Source organism: Rhamphochromis longiceps, linkage group LG2 (genome assembly GCF_057381845.1).
Source record: "Rhamphochromis longiceps isolate RC_006_pf linkage group LG2, R_longiceps_female_GT1.1, whole genome shotgun sequence".
NCBI lineage: Eukaryota > Metazoa > Chordata > Actinopteri > Cichliformes > Cichlidae > Rhamphochromis > Rhamphochromis longiceps.
The window spans coordinates 16,603,541-16,622,732 of record NC_140558.1 but is presented as its reverse complement, the minus strand read 5'-3'; the positions used below and the strand labels follow the sequence as shown (position 1 = coordinate 16,622,732).

General features: G+C 41.8%; 1 long non-coding RNA gene across 1 annotated transcript; it reads left to right on the top strand.

Annotated features, from left to right (window-relative positions):
• Positions 1-1,004: 1,004 nt before the first annotated feature.
• Positions 1,005-6,047, top strand: LOC146677107 (uncharacterized). Its single transcript, XR_014913266.1, has 2 exons — positions 1,005-1,809; positions 1,848-6,047. It is a non-coding gene; the product is annotated as an uncharacterized LOC146677107 (long non-coding RNA).
• Positions 6,048-19,192: the final 13,145 nt, after the last annotated feature.

Below are 19,192 nucleotides of genomic sequence, written 5' to 3'. Positions count from 1 at the left end.
GAACGCAGTGGATAAACATCTGGATATCTTGTGGCATAATCACAAATGACTAACGCATATTTATGACCACTACTGCTCTTAGGTAAAGGACCTATGATATCCATAGCTATTCTCTCATAAGGTACATTCATTATTGGTAATGTTTGCAACGGGGCTCGGTCTGACATTTTGGTAGGAGCCACTTTCTGACATTCATGACATGTTTTGCAGTAGTCAACCACATCTTTGTACAATCCTGGCCAGTAAAAACGTTGAGCAACACGATTGTAAGTCTTTGCCTGTCCTAAATGTCCTGACCATGGTACAGTGTGACCCAAATGCAGGATTACTGATCGGTACTCTTTTGGTACAACAAGTCTGGGTTTCTCCATGTCCGCTAGATACAGAAGTTTATCCTTTATTATGAAAGGTTCTCCAGTTACCCTTTTAAGCCCTACATCATTTTCTTTTCCATCATCCACGTTGCATGCTTTCTTAAAGAGGTTTTAAAGATGAATCATTTTCCTGTCTTTCTCTAAAATTATTGGGAAACTCCCACTGAAGATCAATAGGTGGAGACATTGGTAAGGTTGGTTCTGGAAATTTTGCCCTACCACTGTTTTTATTTTTCTCCTGCCTATGTTGTCGTTTTGTTTTCCTGAGTTTACTCCCTCCTTCAAATAAGTCTTCATCTACATCAGGCAGTGGTTCTAAACCCCTTTTCATTGAACGAGTGACAACAGCACAGTGTTGAAATCTCCCAATTCTTTGAATCTTTGGGCTGAAGGAAGGACAATACTCGGTGTATTTATGCTCAATCAACAATCATTTATTTCCATACAATTCAACACTTAAGAGCATAAGGACCATCATGATGGGGAGACATGCCTGAAGAGGGTCACAGCAAGTCTCAAAATGGTGACGGGTTGCTCAGCTTTTTATAGTCTCTAGTGGCCCCCATCTAGTTGTAAAGCCAAAACATCACATTCTTTCTCCGTTACAGTGCCTAAGTTATGACCTCGGCAGTTGTTTCTCTGCTTTCTGTAAGGTGGGGGTATGGAATGTGGTCTGTCTATCTCCCCTGTCTTAGACACAGAGTCTCCTTCTCTTCATGATTCAACAATAGAACATGTCAAGAAAACAGTGTAACACATTCCCAGCAGATCAAGGATACAGAGTGATGCACATTTATCTAATGAACTAATATGTGAACATGTTCTGTTAACTCAAAAGTATAATGAGAACTAAACTACATACAGCTCACACACTCTATATTAAAGGGTATAATATGATCTACAGCAGTATTCTAATTCAACTACTTTGATTACATATATAAGGTAACATATAATAACAGAATAATCTAATAATTCCCCCTTTTGATCTCTTAAAAGAGATCACTTATAACATGCACTCCAGGGTCGCAAGGTCCAGTTCTTCTTGGTGCTGAGGCCCTCTGTCCCCCTTTAACGGGTGGACCATATGTGGGATGACCTCTGTGCTCACGCAGTTCAGATGCAAGCAAAGTTAGATTTACAACCATAACAGCAGTTACAGATGACACTCCCATCACTCCCCAATTCTCCCACAGCTTTATTTTGGTGCTCCAGTTTTCCACCCCCTTTTTAATGCCCCCTTATACCTTTCAAATGTACTTAGACTAGAACCTCTGTCTAAGGAGCTTTTAACCTTTATTTTTATTGCTGCAGCTACCAGTGTCTTCCAGTTGGGTGATTCTCAGCTTCTTTCTTCGACCTCCGGGGTTAGACCACCCTTTAGTCATTGCACAGTTCTGGGGATTATTCTGCCCCGATTTCAAACAAGGATCTGTGTGTTTTTGGGATCACCGCCGTGTCCCCCTTTTTGCCAAGAGCCTCTCGAACCTCGTTGGTCTGGTGTTCCTGGTTTTCGCCAACCCCTTCATGGTTATTGCTGTGTTTGTGGGATCCATGTTCTCCAGGAGCCCAAACGCCATGACACTTGACCCCAGTTGCTGTCTCGGCAGTCCCTACATCTGTCTCTGCTGTGAAGGGTCCTCACATCTCCGTGTCCCCGTCTGGTGTCTGTTCCTTTCTCTGCAAGAGACAGAAAACCAAAACACCTCTCTCCCTAGCCTTGATAATCTAATATTGTTATCCATTGTTGTTCTAATGATTCAAATTTGGTTTAAAATATTATGTTCAGGACCTATTCTAATCATAATCTATGTGTGTGTAAAAGAAATCAAAAATTAATGAACCATTTCTAAGTGTAACACCTTATATGCTTAAGTTTTGCCATACCTAAATTATTAAACACAGAAATAACGTCATAAGATGTTCATAAAACCATTGTTTGGTGTTCGGACTCAACTTCCCCCTTTTTGACACACTCCCATGTTTCAATTCATTGGAGCTAGACAATTAAAAGAGAAGGTTAGTGACATCATATCTCAGAAAGTATCAGAAATTCTTCTCTCGAGTACCGTTGCTCCAGCCTTGTCATCCCAGAGGATCCTCAATCCCGGAAATTTCCCTTCTCCTCATGTAATGAAGTCTGTCATCCTTCCATGCCCTGGTAACTGGTCCATCCAGAGCTGTAACATTTTGAAATGTACATACAACAAGCCAAACCACACCTTAGTCACACCAACCCTTTTCTGCCCTGAAGATGTCCAACGCCATCTTAGTCTGGACCAGGGTTGTAATAGTTTTGCAATTTTCATTAGTTTTTATTTTTATTTAGCTTCGACTTCAGATTTTCAATTTTATATCAGTTTTAATCAGTTTTTACCAATTGTTTGCTAGTTTAGTTTAGTTTTGATTAGTTTCAGTTATAGTTTTAGTTGTGTCTGCAATAATTAAGTGTAGCAAAATCCCAGTCCCATCATATCAGTCACGCTCTTGTGCTTATCCTTGGGTATTGTGACTATTAACTCTTGCAGCACCGGGTGCTCCTAGTTTTGGTTCAAGTGAATTTATAAACTTTGTGAAGGGAATTGACTCCTCTGCACACTGGAATAAACATAATCAACATGATCCACATTTTACTGCGTGTTATTTCACCATCTTATTGATTCAAATGCTCCATCCTTATGTGGTTTGCGACTTTATGTTTATCCACTCTGTCTCTAAATGTTTGAAGAATTTTCAAGTTTGGGGTCAAATTTTGAGAATTTGACCATAAGTGAAAGTTATGGTGTTATCACCCCCTTCGAGGCTTACCTTTCCCGGTTTTGATGATATTCCTCCCTATTCCTTGCAAATACCCCCTGTTGGTGGCGAGAAACTGTTGGTGTGGTCAAGTGGGTGCTATAGAAACAAAAGCTCAGGACAGAACAGTTTTCAGTCATGTACTTCATACAAATTTTGCATATATTGAATTTCATATTGATCCTCTGAGTGTAATGGTACATTTTAATTTGAATTTATCAAAACTAAACACAATAGGTTTTCTTTCTTTACTTTGCTCTTGTTCTTTTTCAGTACCACATCCTATCAAATGTCCCTGTCGATTATATTCTACTTTTAATAACCTACTATTTCAAGCGAGAACCTAAATCACGTGGCCCAATGTTTGTTATTGGATATCTCTATTCTGAATGTGGCAAGTCATTCATAGGTATTGTTAAAGTTTTGGCGATTTTCCTCTATAAAATTTAATTGACTTTTTACAGTGGCCTGCTATGGTTAATAGTAACATATTCCAGTCATGAGTGATATCAATAGTTTTCCTCCACTGTAGCATTTGGCATTCCCAATAATATAACATGATACCTTAATCAAAACACAGCTAATATAGCACAGTTTTCTTAATGCAAACATCAGTAACTCCGAATTAGCAACCAAAGTGTTAAGTCTGCAGTTCATACTTATATGAAGCTACAGTCTCCTCCTCCAGTCTCTCTTATCCTCCTGCTCCTGCAAAAACAAAACAAACAAAACGAAGCATCCACCCTTCTCTTGACCGCTGGGTGAATTGTTTATTGGCATTTACTAATCCTAAAGTTGGTGCAGTCATTGTCTCAGTATCAAGTCAGTCAAAGCTTTTAGTCATCAGTCCATTCACAGTCCATTCACATGCATACCTCCACACACATTCATACCAGATGTTGCTGATAACGGAGTCTCACGCGCAACCTATTCGAGCATCCATCACCAGCAAGATGACGTCATCATTTTAAAGGAAAACAATTCCTTGTTATTCTTTGGGCCGGATTGACTCGGTGTAATCCTTTTAGACTCAGAACTTCTCAGTGTTCCCTATAAGTGAATTTCTCCCAAGCCAATTACAATCATGGAGAAGCACACTTTGCAATTGTTTACAGTAATAATATTTTATAGCGCTTTAAATCTCAATCTTTCAGGCCTGGTTTAAAGAGCTGATTGTTAAATCATGAACTCACAAAATATCAACATATCACCACCGGTGGATCACACCTCTCATTTGTTTTTCCTCAGTGCACTGTAACAAAAATGAAAACAGACATAACCAACAAAACACTACTAAAAATAACACAAAACTAGGGCCCATTGCAGACATGTCCAAGCATAAAACTATCCCTCTCTCGCTTACGAGAAAGAACACAAGCCAAAGCTCACTGATAAAATCAAGCTAGCGCTAAGCAACACCAAAAAATCAACCAAAAATTCACAGGAACGTTTTGCTTCCTGCCGGGACAATATTGTGCGGGAATGAGAACCTCAGGTGCCGTAACACCTTTTGTTCCTCCTTGAATTAAATCTCAATCACATAAAATGCCGTACTCCGACCTAAAACTTACACTATTAATTCATCATTTTCACTCTGTGCCACTGTTCCTCATCAGGGCTGTGTGAGGCACAGCAAAGAATTCAGTCAAGGCCTTGAGCCATAAACAGACATCACGCACAGACATTGTTTTCATAACCAAACCGTTTTAGAGCTTATTCCTAAAATCTACATAAATGCCCTCTGAGTGACATATAACACATTCTAAGTAATCAATGGTAATCAATGGCTCCTCATAAAAATTATGCATTGGGATGTTTGTGTGCAGCATTTTGCATATTAGCATAAGCAAAGCATTCTTCATTGCATCAGCGTGTGTGTGTGTGTGCGGATCACTTCTCATTGCACAAGTGTGTGCATATGTATGTGTGTGTATCACTTCTCAGTGAATCAGCATTCCAATGTGTGTATGTGTGTGTGTGTGTGTGTGTGTGTCATTTCTCACTCAATCAACGAGTGCACATGTATTCATGTGTGTATTTCACTTCATTCTGAATCTGTGTGTGTGTGTTTGTGTGTGTGTGTGTGTGTGTGTGTGTTCATCACTTTCCTGTTCTGGTGTTCTGGGTAAACCACGGCCTGAAGCATGCCCTGGGGTCCTGCCCTCCTCCTTTTCAGTTTGTTTGCGACCATTGCTGCTGCTGCTCGAAGTTCTGTCCATCCTGGTTCTGACCCCAATTGGGGCAGTCCTTTCTCCAGTGTCCATGCTCACCGCAGGTGACAACCTGCATCTTCTCCTGTGTTTTTTGTCCATTCTGAGGTGCCTTCTGTCCTCAGTTACTCCTTCTGTCTCGGTCACGCCCTTTTTGCTGCCCGATCCTCCGTGTTGGTCCATCACTGTCCTGCACAGTGTAAATGCAGAGTTATCAAGGTCAGCATTCTTTTGCTCGGCCTTACTTTTCCTTCGGGCTTGGCGGGCGTCTCGTCACAGCTGAGCTCTGTCAGCTGACGCAGTCTGGGAATTTTCCCCCGTGTAGTGAAACGGGCCTTAGGTTTAGTGCTCTCCGTCTCTGCTGCATGAGATCGCATTCCTGCAGCACTGTTGACTTTTTCAGGTTGTTGTTGTGGGTCCAGCTGTTACAGCATTTGGTCAGTGTCACGTATGGGGGAGAGCAGGAGTCCAGTCAGCCTCGGCTTTCAGGGCCGGCAAAGGAGCCTGTAATTAAATATATATAGAGAAAAACAAAAAACAAAAACAGACAAAAAACAAAAGCATACGAACAGGAAAATGATGTTGTGTTGGCTGTATTACAACGAGAGGGGAGAAACACCGGGACCAGGCCCTGTGTCAGCCTTCTCTCCCCCTTTTTTTTTGTTTTTTTTTCTCTCCCGATATAATCAACTCCTAACCCACCAAGTTGACAGGACAACATGCACCTGTTAAAATTCTTAAGATCATGTTTAAAAGCCCAAAAAGAAATTTTCTTTCATTCAGTAATCACTTGTATCAATCAATCAGCAGAAAACATGTCACAATTTGAATCTTTTAACCCCTAAATTTGTCATGTCTTCACTGGTTGGTCAGACCAGTGTCTTTTTCTTTGAAGTTAAATTGTTGTCCTGCAACCCAGAGAGTTTATTTGTCAGTAATGTATTTATCCTTTAACAACAGGTGTATGTTAAGTTTCGCTGCTTTAGCCTTGCTGGAAAATCTTCACGTGTTCATGAGTGTAAGCTGTTTCTTCATTGCGTGTGTGTGCATTTGTAGGCAGGCAGGTTAATTTTATCTTTTTCTCAAACTAGGCGTTACCTTAAAAGGAGCCTTTCTCTCAGATTTCTCTGCTTGTGTGTGTTTTTGTTTCACCTTTTTGTTGTGATGCTCCGGACGCCTTCCCAACCTCCACAAGTCCGTTGGCCCCAATTTTATGTGTTAAAACTTCTCTTAATTTCTCCTCTAATTCTCTCCTCGCTGCTGTCTGTTTCACAGCTGCTGATTCGTGCTGGGTGTGGTTCCCATTACCTATAATTTTGCTTCGGCCGCTGTGCTTGTGGGGGCAGTTGGTCCAGGTCCGCAGCTTCCTGTATTAACACACTAAGAGATTTATTTAATTTCATTTTCATCACTGTTAAACAGATAAGCAGGCAACACGCCTACCTTGACAGCGTAAACTACACACCAGTCTCCCAACACATTCCTCTCTGTACTCCTCCATAATTCTCCACTACACACCTCTTACTATCTCTCTTTTTTTATTTTTTTTTATTTTTATTACACCACAGAGTAATACACCCAATTATGCCCGTCTATCTCTATGTGGCTCCAAATTCCCTCTTTATTTAATTTCACACTCGTCAGGGGACAGGCACACAACAATTTCAACCACTGAAACGAGGAATTCAACCTTTTTATATTTCTTTACTAATCTAGACTCAACCTTTGTTCGCAAAATGTGTCTTGTTCTAGTCCGGAATAAATGTGAACCCGTGATTACACGGCCGTTCCAGTGTTATTTCCGTAGCTAATGCGGGAGTCCTCAGTTCCCAAGTTGCCACCTTGGCATCCAGACGCCGCTGGGCCTGGCCGCGCGTCCACGACCAGGAGGGTCGCCACACCTTGAACAAAATTATTTCCACAGGTACACTAGGCATCAACCTTTGATCCTAAAATGTGTCTTTGCTCTAGCGTCCTCCTAATCAAACACATCAACCGTCACTGTCACTGTGTTCACGCTTCACACTCACAAAAAACACACTCAGAGCGCGCCTCACTCACACTCAAAACAACACCTAGAGCGCGCTTTACACACAAGACAGCACCCAGAGCGCGCTTCGCAGCTTCGCACACACTCACTCAGAGCGCGCCTTCACACACACACACACACACACACAACACTTTTCCTCAGCGGGAATTTTACACAGAAACCTCTGAGCTCAACTATTAGATCTTCTTAAAGCACACTGCACCATAGACCAAAATACCCCTTTCTCTGCGCTTATGACCGCCACAACGGGGCAAAGTCGCATCATAAAAGTGATGCTTGCATCCCCGAAGTTATACCCGACATCATAAACCAGGTTTTGCTCTATGTACTTCTTGGCAAGTAAAATTTTACTTTGTTTTATGACCGCAGCCGTTAAAAAACTCGACTGACGCCACAAACCACCGTCAAACCTCTATTCAATGTACTAAAACTAGCACCAACCACTACTGCACTTCACGGCCGCACCACCGGAACACGGCCGTATCATAAACCAAACCTACGGACGTGTTTCGCTCTCGCGTTGCCAGCGTTCAACCGCACCGTGAGCCAGCATCTGCTTTTCCTTAAATCAACTTCTATTTCATAGCCGGCAAGAGCCAGGACGTAACCGACACCATAAACAAACTTCAAACCTCGACTTCAATGTACTGAACTAATGGCCGCGTCTTCAGAAGAAATTCTAATGTATTATTGCTACAGAAGCCAGTCTTAGACAAAATTAAATGTGGAAGGTAAAGTGGCTGCAACTAGTCCAACGTAGTATGTTATTAGTATCTCGGTAGAAGCAGTTTACTGCAACTAGTCCAACGTAGTATGTTATTAGTATCTCGGTAGAAGCAGTTTATTTAACACACTGGAATTCAGCCTCAACTTATGTTGTTAGTATCTTGCGCCAAAAACCAGACACCGACAAATTTACTGTGAAAATACGTGTAACTCAGTGAACAGATTAATTTGGAAAGCCCAATATGCACATTTGGTATTTATAATACAACAGGCTGTGCTTACCTTTCTGTTTTAGGCCGGCCTTCTGTTCACCTTGCCCCACGATCTCACCAAAGGCCAAATCTGCACCTCCTCAGCACACCAAAGATCCGGGTCACACGGCACCAAGTTGTTGAAATCTCCCAATTCTTTGAATCTTTGGGCTGAAGGAAGGACAATACTCGGTGTATTTATGCTCAATCAACAATCATTTATTTCCATACAATTCAACACTTAAGAGCATAAGGACCATCATGATGGGGAGACATGCCTGAAGAGGGTCACAGCAAGTCTCAAAATGGTGACGGGTTGCTCAGCTTTTTATAGTCTCTAGTGGCCCCCATCTAGTCGTAAAGCCAAAACATCACATTCTTTCTCCGTTACAGTGCCTAAGTTATGACCTCGGCAGTTGTTTCTCTGCTTTCTGTAAGGTGGGGGTATGGAATGTGGTCTGTCTATCTCCCCTGTCTTAGACACAGAGTCTCCTTCTCTTCATGATTCAACAATAGAACATGTCAAGAAAACAGTGTAACACATTCCCAGCAGATCAAGGATACAGAGTGATGCACATTTATCTAATGAACTAATATGTGAACATGTTCTGTTAACTCAAAAGTATAATGAGAACTAAACTACATACAGCTCACACACTCTATATTAAAGGGTATAATATGATCTACAGCAGTATTCTAATTCAACTACTTTGATTACATATATAAGGTAACATATAATAACAGAATAATCTAATAACAGGAATAGGCTTCAGAGTTATTATGAACCAAACTGTCTAAGATTGGCAAGTCTTCTCCCAGAATGACATCATATGCTAACTGATCCAACACTCCTACAGTTAACATAAATGCTTGTCCCTCAATTTCAATAGTGACATCTGCTGTTGGATAATCTTTTTGACACCCATGAACACAAGTAATATTTACAGGTTTGTTAAAGTCAGGTAATACATTGCTCAACATAGAAGATTTAACCAAGGTTTGTGAGCTACCAGTGTCAGCAAGAGCCTTTACTGTTCGGCCATTTATTGAAACATCTACCACATGTTTATGTGGCACTAAACCATCACCAGTAAGTTCCCCCTCAAGACCTGTGGAGGGAACTACACACAACTCTACTGACTTTGGTTTTCTTAGGGGACATAAAGAAGCTTTATGACCAGGCTGCTGACAGTAATAGCAAATGAGGTTGTACCTTTGACTGCAATGTATAGGCTTCTTACCACCCCTAGTGTCCAAGCTTTCAACACTAGTCACCCCTGGAGGTTTTACCTCCCCAAACTTTGGTCTCCCTACAGTCATCTTTGACTTAGAAGGTTCACGATGAGCAGCAAGGTAACGTTCAGCCAGATCTGCAGCTTCCTCTCCTGTCTTTGGGTTGTTCTCTTTCACCCATGTGCGGACGTCTGACTGCAGCACGCGAAGAAACTGTTCCAAAATAATGGTTTCGCCGATCTCTTCTTTGCTCCGACTGTCAGGACGCATCCATCGCTTATAGAGTCCCTTTATCCGATTATAGGTTTCACGCACACTCTCTCCCACGGGTACACTGGTGCTCCGGAACCGGTATCTGTAGGTCTCCTCTGTTACATTAAACTTGGATAACACAGCAGCTTTAATGGCCTCATAAGAGTCAGACTGTTCTTCATCCATGCCAGCATAAGCTTCAAGGGCTTTTCCAGTCAATAACGTGACCACTCTAGCTGCCCATTCAACTTGCGGCCATCCCCACGTTTTAGCTATGCGTTCAAATCGTACAAAAAAACCTGACTTCAGGATCCTCACCTTCCCTGAAGTCAGGTATTCTTGGCTCACCCCCACGGTGTGTTTCTGCTCTCTGCACTGGAGCAGGTTGAACGACATGCATTTGAGACTGTACAGGCAGTGGTTGAGATGGAGGAGGCAGCTCAGCTTGGTGTTCAGTGGCTCTGTGAGGTTGCTGCACAGCTGATAGTGGAGGCAGTTGCCCAGCCTCTTGCTTTGAACAAACAGCTGCTGTAGAAATGTCACTCTGGACAGAAGGCTGAAGTTCAGAATGTACAACATGTTGCATACTTGGTATATTGTCACTCAGTTGTTTTATCTGTTCAAACAGTATTGCTTCTGTTCTTTTAGAATGCCGCATAAATTCTCTAATTTCATCAAAAATATCCGGTTCAGAAAGTTCTTTACTCACGACACCAACTGCAGTCTGCTTAGGTCGTACTACTGGTGTCACGGCCCTGCGGCACGAGGGAACAAAGATGGACACAGGTGCAGAAACCAACCCGGAAGCGAAACGATAGGGAACAAAAAATGATTTATTTCCGCTCACAGGTAAACAAAAGCAAAAGCAAAGCGGCGCCACCACACTCGTGGCACGTAAGATTAGCTAAGGAAATGAGGGCGACCTAGACACCTCTAGGAGACGGCTGAACAGCAGAGGCAGCGGGGAGGTAGAAACAGGACTAGGCAGGGGCCGGGGCACTGGAATTAGAGGAGATCACGGTCAGTGGGATCCAGCAGACAATCAACGATCCTCCACAGTTGAATTGAGTTGTCTTACTTGGTTTCAGGTGGAGGGGACAGGTGGAGTGGAAGCCCGGAAGCGGTCAAGGCGTGGGGAGGCAGGCAAGTGAGTGGTGGGCCGGCAGACCACGTCATGTTAGCAGCAGGCGGCCCAGGTCCAGGAAGACGGGGGTGAGGGAGACGAGATCTCCACACCAGGTGCTACTTCTGAGGACAAGAAACACAAGTAAGTCATCACATGATGTTGGACAGGGTTATGATGCTCCACTCGACTGACATGGGGATAGCAGATACTCAGGCGATGAATGGTTGAGAGCGCAGGTCTGATATACTGCTGGCATGATTGCTCAAAGGTGGTCAGCCAGGGAGGAGCAACCGAACTCCGCCCAAAGGAGGAGGGGCCGCTGTCGGAGACCTGCAGGTGCCCACCCAGACCATGACAACTGGTTCAAAAATCATCCTCATTAGCCATTGCTCCTTCAGGTGGTGGACCTGGCTCAATTGTTTGTCCACCTTCTCTTTCTTCCATGTCAGCAAGGGGGGTTTTTCCTTGTCCAACGGTTTCTTCCACATCCTACACCCCTCATTCAGCGTGTTCTGTCCCTCATTCACAGGCGTAACCGAATCCCACTGCTGCCACCAACTGTTACACAGTGAGGGGTAGTGATGTGACGTTCTGTATCGAGGCTTCGAAGCGTGTGTCGAGTAATTGAGGGGGCGTTTCCGCGATGCACGTATCGAGGCTTGCTTCATTTATGGGAGGAGCTGAAAATGATGACGTCCGAAGCCTCGCTGCCCGGCTGTACCACGTGACTGGTTCATGAAGCGGTTCGAACTTTGCCGCGAGCTATGACAGCGATACAAACCCCTCAGAATGTGGGTGTTTGATGGAGAGTTGCGGTTAGTGAGAGTTTGGAGACAGTTTGGAGGTTTATGAGAGTGAGAGAAAGTCAGGAGAGAATGGAGCCAGCTAAGAAGAGGAGGATGTCCTCCCCTATGTGGGAACATTTTGATTTTATTCCTCCCAACAAGGTATGTAAATTTCTACAGAAGATGTATTTTCATAACACTGATGGTGCAATACAATTTATGTTACGCGGCTTTACTTTCGTACAAGGTGAAGTGTTTGCTATGTGCCAGGGAGCTGGGATATAACAACAACACCTCATCCATGCTTAGGCACTACAGAGCTTTGCATGAGAATAAGGGGAACAGCGATTGTGGAGCAAGACCAGGTGAGCCATCAAATGCAATGATAATATAGCATGCAGTAATGTTACTAAATGATATAACAATATTATACAGCTGTAATAAGTTACGTGTGTGATATTTATATTTGTGCTTTGTCTTTATTGTCTTTCCTCAGGAGAACAATCTCAAATAGATGAAGACCTGGTTAGCATGGTGATTGAGGACTCCCAGCCATTTAGCATTGTGGAGGAAAGGATTCAAAAGATTTGTTAAATCATTAAATCCTAGCTATGTTCTCCCCACTAAAGGTTATAAAAGCAGTGAATATTTAGTTTTTACTGAATAAAACATGGGCAGGACTGAGGCCTCAGTGTGTAGCTGTCCATACCTCAACGTTAAAGAGCACAACCACTGTCCACACCCAACCACACCTCACCTCACAGTAAATGATCATTTCCATTTTAAGCATTTCCAAACAATCATTTTCCATACTGCCACTATAAATATACACAGTATACTGCCATCACTACAATATACATGTTTTACACACTCCTTTTGTTGTTGACATTTACAGGCTGTGTGCAAAAGCCCACACTCTTCAAATTCATGCCAACTAATATTTTTACGTCCAGTAGGTGTCCTACTAGAGCAAATGAAGCTTCAAGAAGCTTTGTGCTGGGGTGAACCAATTGGATGAAAAGCTTCAGTGCTTCATGAAGCTTCATCTGCCCATCACTAGTGAGGGGTGGTGAGGGAAACATCAGACTTCACTCCATCCCAATTAAAGTAATTGTTTTATTGTCTCTTGCCAACATCATGCACATGCAGACATCAACTTTTCAAAATGGCCCCCAATCCATTTCCTGCTCCCTTTAAATACTCTAAAGACACACCTTCTTAATACAGACTGGCCTATAAAAGAGCTGCAATTGAGGCAGGCTTCCTCTTTACTGGGAAAACAAGATGGCCACCATAAAGGTAACCTGCAACACTTTGTTACTTAAATGCTTCCCAACAAAGACCATGATTTAAGGACCTTCTGCAGCCCTGTCCGGCTGTTCTAGAATAACTGTCTGTCTCCTGAAATCTACTCCACATTCTTGAGACTGTGCTGGGAGATACAGCAAACCTTTACCTATAATAGGTATGCGTTACCTTATACCTATAATAGACCCATTTTTGTAATATATCTATATATCTATTTTATTGCTAATATACATTTTGTGATATATCTATATTATGGCTAAAGCACTTTCTGGGTGGATGCAAACTGCATTTCGTTGCCTTGTACTTGTGACATGTGCAATGACAATAAAGTTGAATTCTATTCTATTCTATTCTTCTGGGAATGACACAATGTGACATTCTGAAGGAATTCCCTGTCCAAGCCTCATGCTACCAGTGGTGACATTAATCCTATCCAAATACAAATTTAAAACATGACCAGTAAAGATGAGGAGAGAAAATAATTGTCAGTGGACTACACTTAGTTAACATTCACCTTTTTTAGGGTTAATTTGATATCTGCCCCTTCATATAGAATTATCACAAATTAGACATATGCAATAGGAATTCCTTTATAACATAAGACTTGTTCATCCAAAATGCATATAAGAGACCTGAAATGTAATATCTTTCAATTTCTGCGCTGTAGAAATTGCAATCTATTTCCAAGTGGTTTGCTGGTGAAAGGCAGATGTTAATAGGTAAAATATATTCAGTGCAGTTTGTAATTCATGTCATCATGTATTGATGTCTCCCTTCTTGTAGGCTCCAGAATTTATTTTGGCTAAAAAAGACAGACTATTACCTAGCTTTAACTTTCTTTTTCTATTGCTGCTTCTCATTAAATGCAGTGCCACATTGCTGTTTGTTGTTAGCTGCAGAACTTACATTGTGCACCAAATGTTTGGCTCTGAAGTCAACAGACAGTACAGCAATTACAAAGAAAGCTTTTGCATTGCTGACAGAAATTAAAAGAAACTGCTAACAACACACAGCAGATTGCAAAGTACACATTTCACTGGGCATTTTGTACATATATATATGTATATGTATATATATATGTATATATATATATATGTCCTGCCTGTTCACATTTTATTCTGTAAAAACTAAATTTTCACTGCTTTTATGACCTTTTTAGTGGGGAGAACATATCTAGGATTTAATGATTTAACAAATCTTATAAATCCTTTGTCCTCCACAATGCTAAATGGCTGGGAGTCCTCAATCACCATGCTGACCAGGTCTTCATCTATTTGAGATTGTTCTCCTGAGGAAAGACAATAAAGATAAAGCACAAATATAAATATCACACACGTAACTTATAACAGCTGTATAATATTGTTATATCATTTAGTAACATTACTGCATGCTGTATTATCATGGCATTTGATGGCTCACCTGGTCTTGCTCCACAATCGGTGTCCCCCTTATTCTCATGCAAAGCTCTGTAGTGCCTAAGCATGGATGAGGTGTTGTTGTTATATCCCAGCTCCCTGGCACATAGCAAACACTTCACCTTGTACAAAAGTCAAGACAGCTCAACATAAATTGTATTGCACCATCAGTATCATGAAAATACATCTTCTGTAGAAATTTACATACCTTGTTGGGAGGAATAAGATCAAAATGTTCCCACACAGGGGAGGACATCCTCCTCTTCTTAGCTGGCTCCATTCTCTCCTGACTTTCCTCACTCTCATAAACCTGCAAACGGTCTCCAAACTCTCACTAACCGCAACTCTCCATCAAACACCCACATTTTTTGAATGTAGTCTGAGGGGTTTATATCGCTGTCATATCTCGCGGCAAAGTTCGAACCACTTCATGAACCAGTCACGTGGTACAGCCGGGCAGCGAGGCTTCGGACGTCATCATTTTCAGCTCCTCCCATAAATGAAGCAAGCCTCGATATGCGCTTCGCGGAAACGCCCCCTCCATTACTCGACACACGCTCCGAAGCCTCGATACAGAACGTCCCATCACTAGTATACACTGAACCAAAAAATCCTCATGTCCAAAACAACAATATAAATCGTTTGTTCCTACCTCTACAGGATTTTGAAGGGGCGACTAAGTCTGTGAGCTATAAGACATTTTTGTATCCTGCTGAGACCTTTAAGTTTTGTTCAGGATACTGGTTTGATCAGGGGTTGGGGTACTTGGTTGTAAGGTATAAAATGCATATAGAGTTCTATTCATCTTGGCACTTTCTAATATAACTCTAAAAAGTATGTTAGCTCTTCTGTGCAGTGGGATTGGGTAGTTGTAAGACTAATTTTCATCCAGTAGGAGGAATGCAATGTCAACTACTTGGTTTTTTGCTCCTTGTATCCACATCTTGTATACTGTAATAGTGATACACACAGAAACATAGTAGCAATGTCTGGTTTATGTCACGTGACTCCCATGCGCATGACATGTTTGTATGCCCAGTTTGTTCAAGCTTCCTGTGACACCTGGAAACATGCAACATAGGGTTCAATTGAAGTAGAAAGTATGGATATTCTTATTCTCATTTTTATTTTCATGTCTATTTAAGCTTAATTTATAACAGTATTTATAACAGTATGTTTGCACTGAAGCACCGCAGCAATTTCCTAATGTTGTAAACCCGCTCAACATTTGGCAATAAAACCCTTTCTGATTCTGATTCTGATATAATCTTTCATTTTTACGGAAGGACAGGCATACATTCATTGACGGTTGCTTTACACCGTGAGGGAAAATCTGTATCAAAGCGACATAGGGAAACAACTTTAATTGCATGGCTGCTTCGTAATCACAACTTCATCATCACTATGGACATTTCACAGCCTCACTTCAGGACCTGGCTCACCATTTATGTCATATTACTAAACCCAGGCAAGTTATTGGCAAAATACCCAGCCAATTGTTCACATAGATGCATATTTCACTCCATCTTGCATAATCCCCTGAGAGTTACGTTTCCATTTGCACATTAAGAGAAACAAGCATATTTGGTAATAACCTGAGTTATGATTTCACATCCAATCGCTCACTAGAGAAGGGATGATGGAGATGCAAAGAGGATCAAAGACATGCATTAAAAACAGAGCAAACAGCTCATCGAATAGTTTAGTGTGTTCTCTGTGATGGAGCCAGCAGACAGATGGATTTTCATAAAGCACATCCCTGTGAATTGACCCTAAAAGCTAATAACACAAACTGCATTTTTTCCCCACTCAGAAATCCTTGCCATGAATCAGAAAGATGGTATAAGAGGAGACAGGTGAAAAAAACCTAAGTATAATTTTCAAACGAGCTTTGATCAATTACCTGATGAACTGAAGAGCAGATCATTATGAACTGTGTAAAGAGCAGGATAGAATCTCTTAGCCTCTTCCACTTGTTTAGGATTGGAGTTACAGTGGGGCAAAAAAGTATTTAGTCAGCCACCGATTGTGCAAGTTCCCCCACTTAAAATGATGACAGAGGTCAGTAATTTGCACCAGAGGTACACTTCAACTGTGAGAGACAGAATGTGAAAAAAAAATCCATGAATTCACATGGTAGGATTTGTAAAGAATTTATTCATAAATTAGGGTGGAAAATAAGTATTTGGTCACCTCAAACAAGGAAAATCTCTGGCTCTCACAGACCTGTAATGTCTTCTGTAAGAAGCTTTTCTGTCCCCCACTCGTTACCTGTATGAATGGCACCTGTTTGAACTCATCATCTGTATAAAAGACACCTGTCCACAGCCTCAAACAGTCAGACTCCAAACTCTGCCATGGCCAAGACCAAAGAGCTTTTGAAGGACACCAGGAAAAGTATTGTAGACCTGCACCAGACTGGGAAGAGTGAATCTACAATAGGCAAGCAGCTTGGTGTGAAAAAATCAACTGTGGGAGCAATCATCAGAAAATGGAAGACATACAAGACCACTGATAATCTCCCGCGATCTGGGGCTCCACGCAAGATCTCATCCCGTGGGGTCAAAATGATCATGAGAACGGTGAGCAAAGATCCCAGAACCACACGGGGAGACCTGGTGAATGACCTGCAGAGAGCTGGGACCAAAGTAACAAAGGTCACCATCAGTAACACACTACAACGGCAGGGAATCAAATCCCGCAGTGCCAGACGTGTTCCGCTGCTGAAGCCAGTGCATGTCCAGGCCCGTCTGAAGTTTGCCAGAGAGCACATGGATGATACAGCAGAGGATTGGGAGAATGTCATGTGGTCAGATGAAACCAAAGTAGAACTTTTTGGTATAAACTCAACTCGTCGTGTTTGGAGGAAGAAGAATACTGAGTTGCATCCCAAGAACACCATACCTACTGTGAAGCATGGGGGTGGAAACATCATGCTATGGGGCTGTTTTCCTGCCAAGGGGACAGGACGACTGATCCGTGTTAAGGACAGAATGAATGGGGCCATGTATCGTGAGATTTTGAGCCAAAACCTCCTTCCATCAGTGAGAACTTTGAAGATGAAACGAGGCTGGGTCTTCCAACATGACAATGATCCAAAACACACCGCCCGGGCAACAAAGGAGTGGCTCCGTAAGAAGCATTTGAAAGTCCTGGAGTGGCCTAGCCAGTCTCCAGACCTCAACCCCATAGAAAATCTGTGGCGGGAGTTGAAAGTCCGTGTTGCTCGGCGACAGCCCAAAACATCACTGCTCTCGAGAAGATCTGCATGGAGGAATGGGCCAAAATACCAGCTACTGTGTGTGCAAACCTGGTAAAGACCTATAGTAAACGTTTGACCTCTGTTATTGCCCACAAAGGTTATGTTACAAAGTATTGAGTTGTATTTTTGTTATTGACCAAATACTTATTTTCCACCCTGATTTACGAATAAATTCTTTACAAATCCTACCATGTGGATTCATGGATTTTTTTTTCACATTCTGTCTCTCACAGTTGAAGTGTACCTCTGGTGCAAATTACTGACCTCTGTCATCATTTTAGGTGGGGGAACTTGCACAATCGGTGGCTGACTAAATACTTTTTTGCCCCACTGTAGGTGATACTTTATTGAAGTGGTAGATTTGAACGTGTTTCACATCAGTCTTTTTATTACGTGTTTTTCACCTTAACAACTCTGTATAATGTGCCTTTAAAGCTGATTGAATGCTTGTGTTTAAGTAATTGTGCAAACAATTTGTCTGATGGAATATCACAGAAACATTCCTGCTTTGAAGTGTGCCAATCCACCATTCCAACAGTAGCTTTGGTGATCCTTTCAGAACATTTGCATCAATGATGCTGTGTCATGTATTTGCTGTGTGACAGTCAGGTTGAGGACCCAAACACAGGACTCACAACATGGGAGGTTAACTGAAAGCGGCAGCTTTATTGCTGGAAAATTCACAAAAACAAAAAACCAAATAAAAACCTTGAACATGGGAACTAAAGACTGAAGCAGTGGAAAACTAGAACTGAAGCTGGACCACAAAAAACTAACTGGGGAGACAAAGGGAACATGGAGACAAGAGTGACTAAATGAGGAACACGGGGAAGGCAAAAACAACAGAAACCTAAGTCCTAGGAACTAAGAATAAACACAAGCAGAAAACCAGAAATGACATTCTAAGAATATAAATAAACCAATAAACACAAAACACTGGGTCAGATCCACCACCATGACATGCAGAGGAGATTTTCAGAAACATTGACCCAGTAATTTAAAGGCTTGTTAAGGAAAATCTCATGATTTTCCAATGTGTGAAACACAATTACTGACTATTTCCATGGGTATGTATTTCGTGACTCTAACTGTACTGCATCACAGGTTGCCTAAATACTTATTGCTGAGCAATTCCCACGGGTTGAAGCTAGGGCTGGGCGAAATGACCCAAAATTCATATTTCGATATTTTTTAGCTGGGTGGCGATATAAGATGTATATCTCGATTTTTTTTTTTTTAAAGCCATAAGTTAAGAACAAAAAGAGAGTTCTTAGTCACACTGTGTCCCAGATGTCACACAGGCATTTTTATTTACATACAGCATAGATTTACATGAAGAAATTACTCAAAAATAAATTATCAGCATTTATTAAATAATCATGCTCCCTAAATAAAAGAAAACAATAT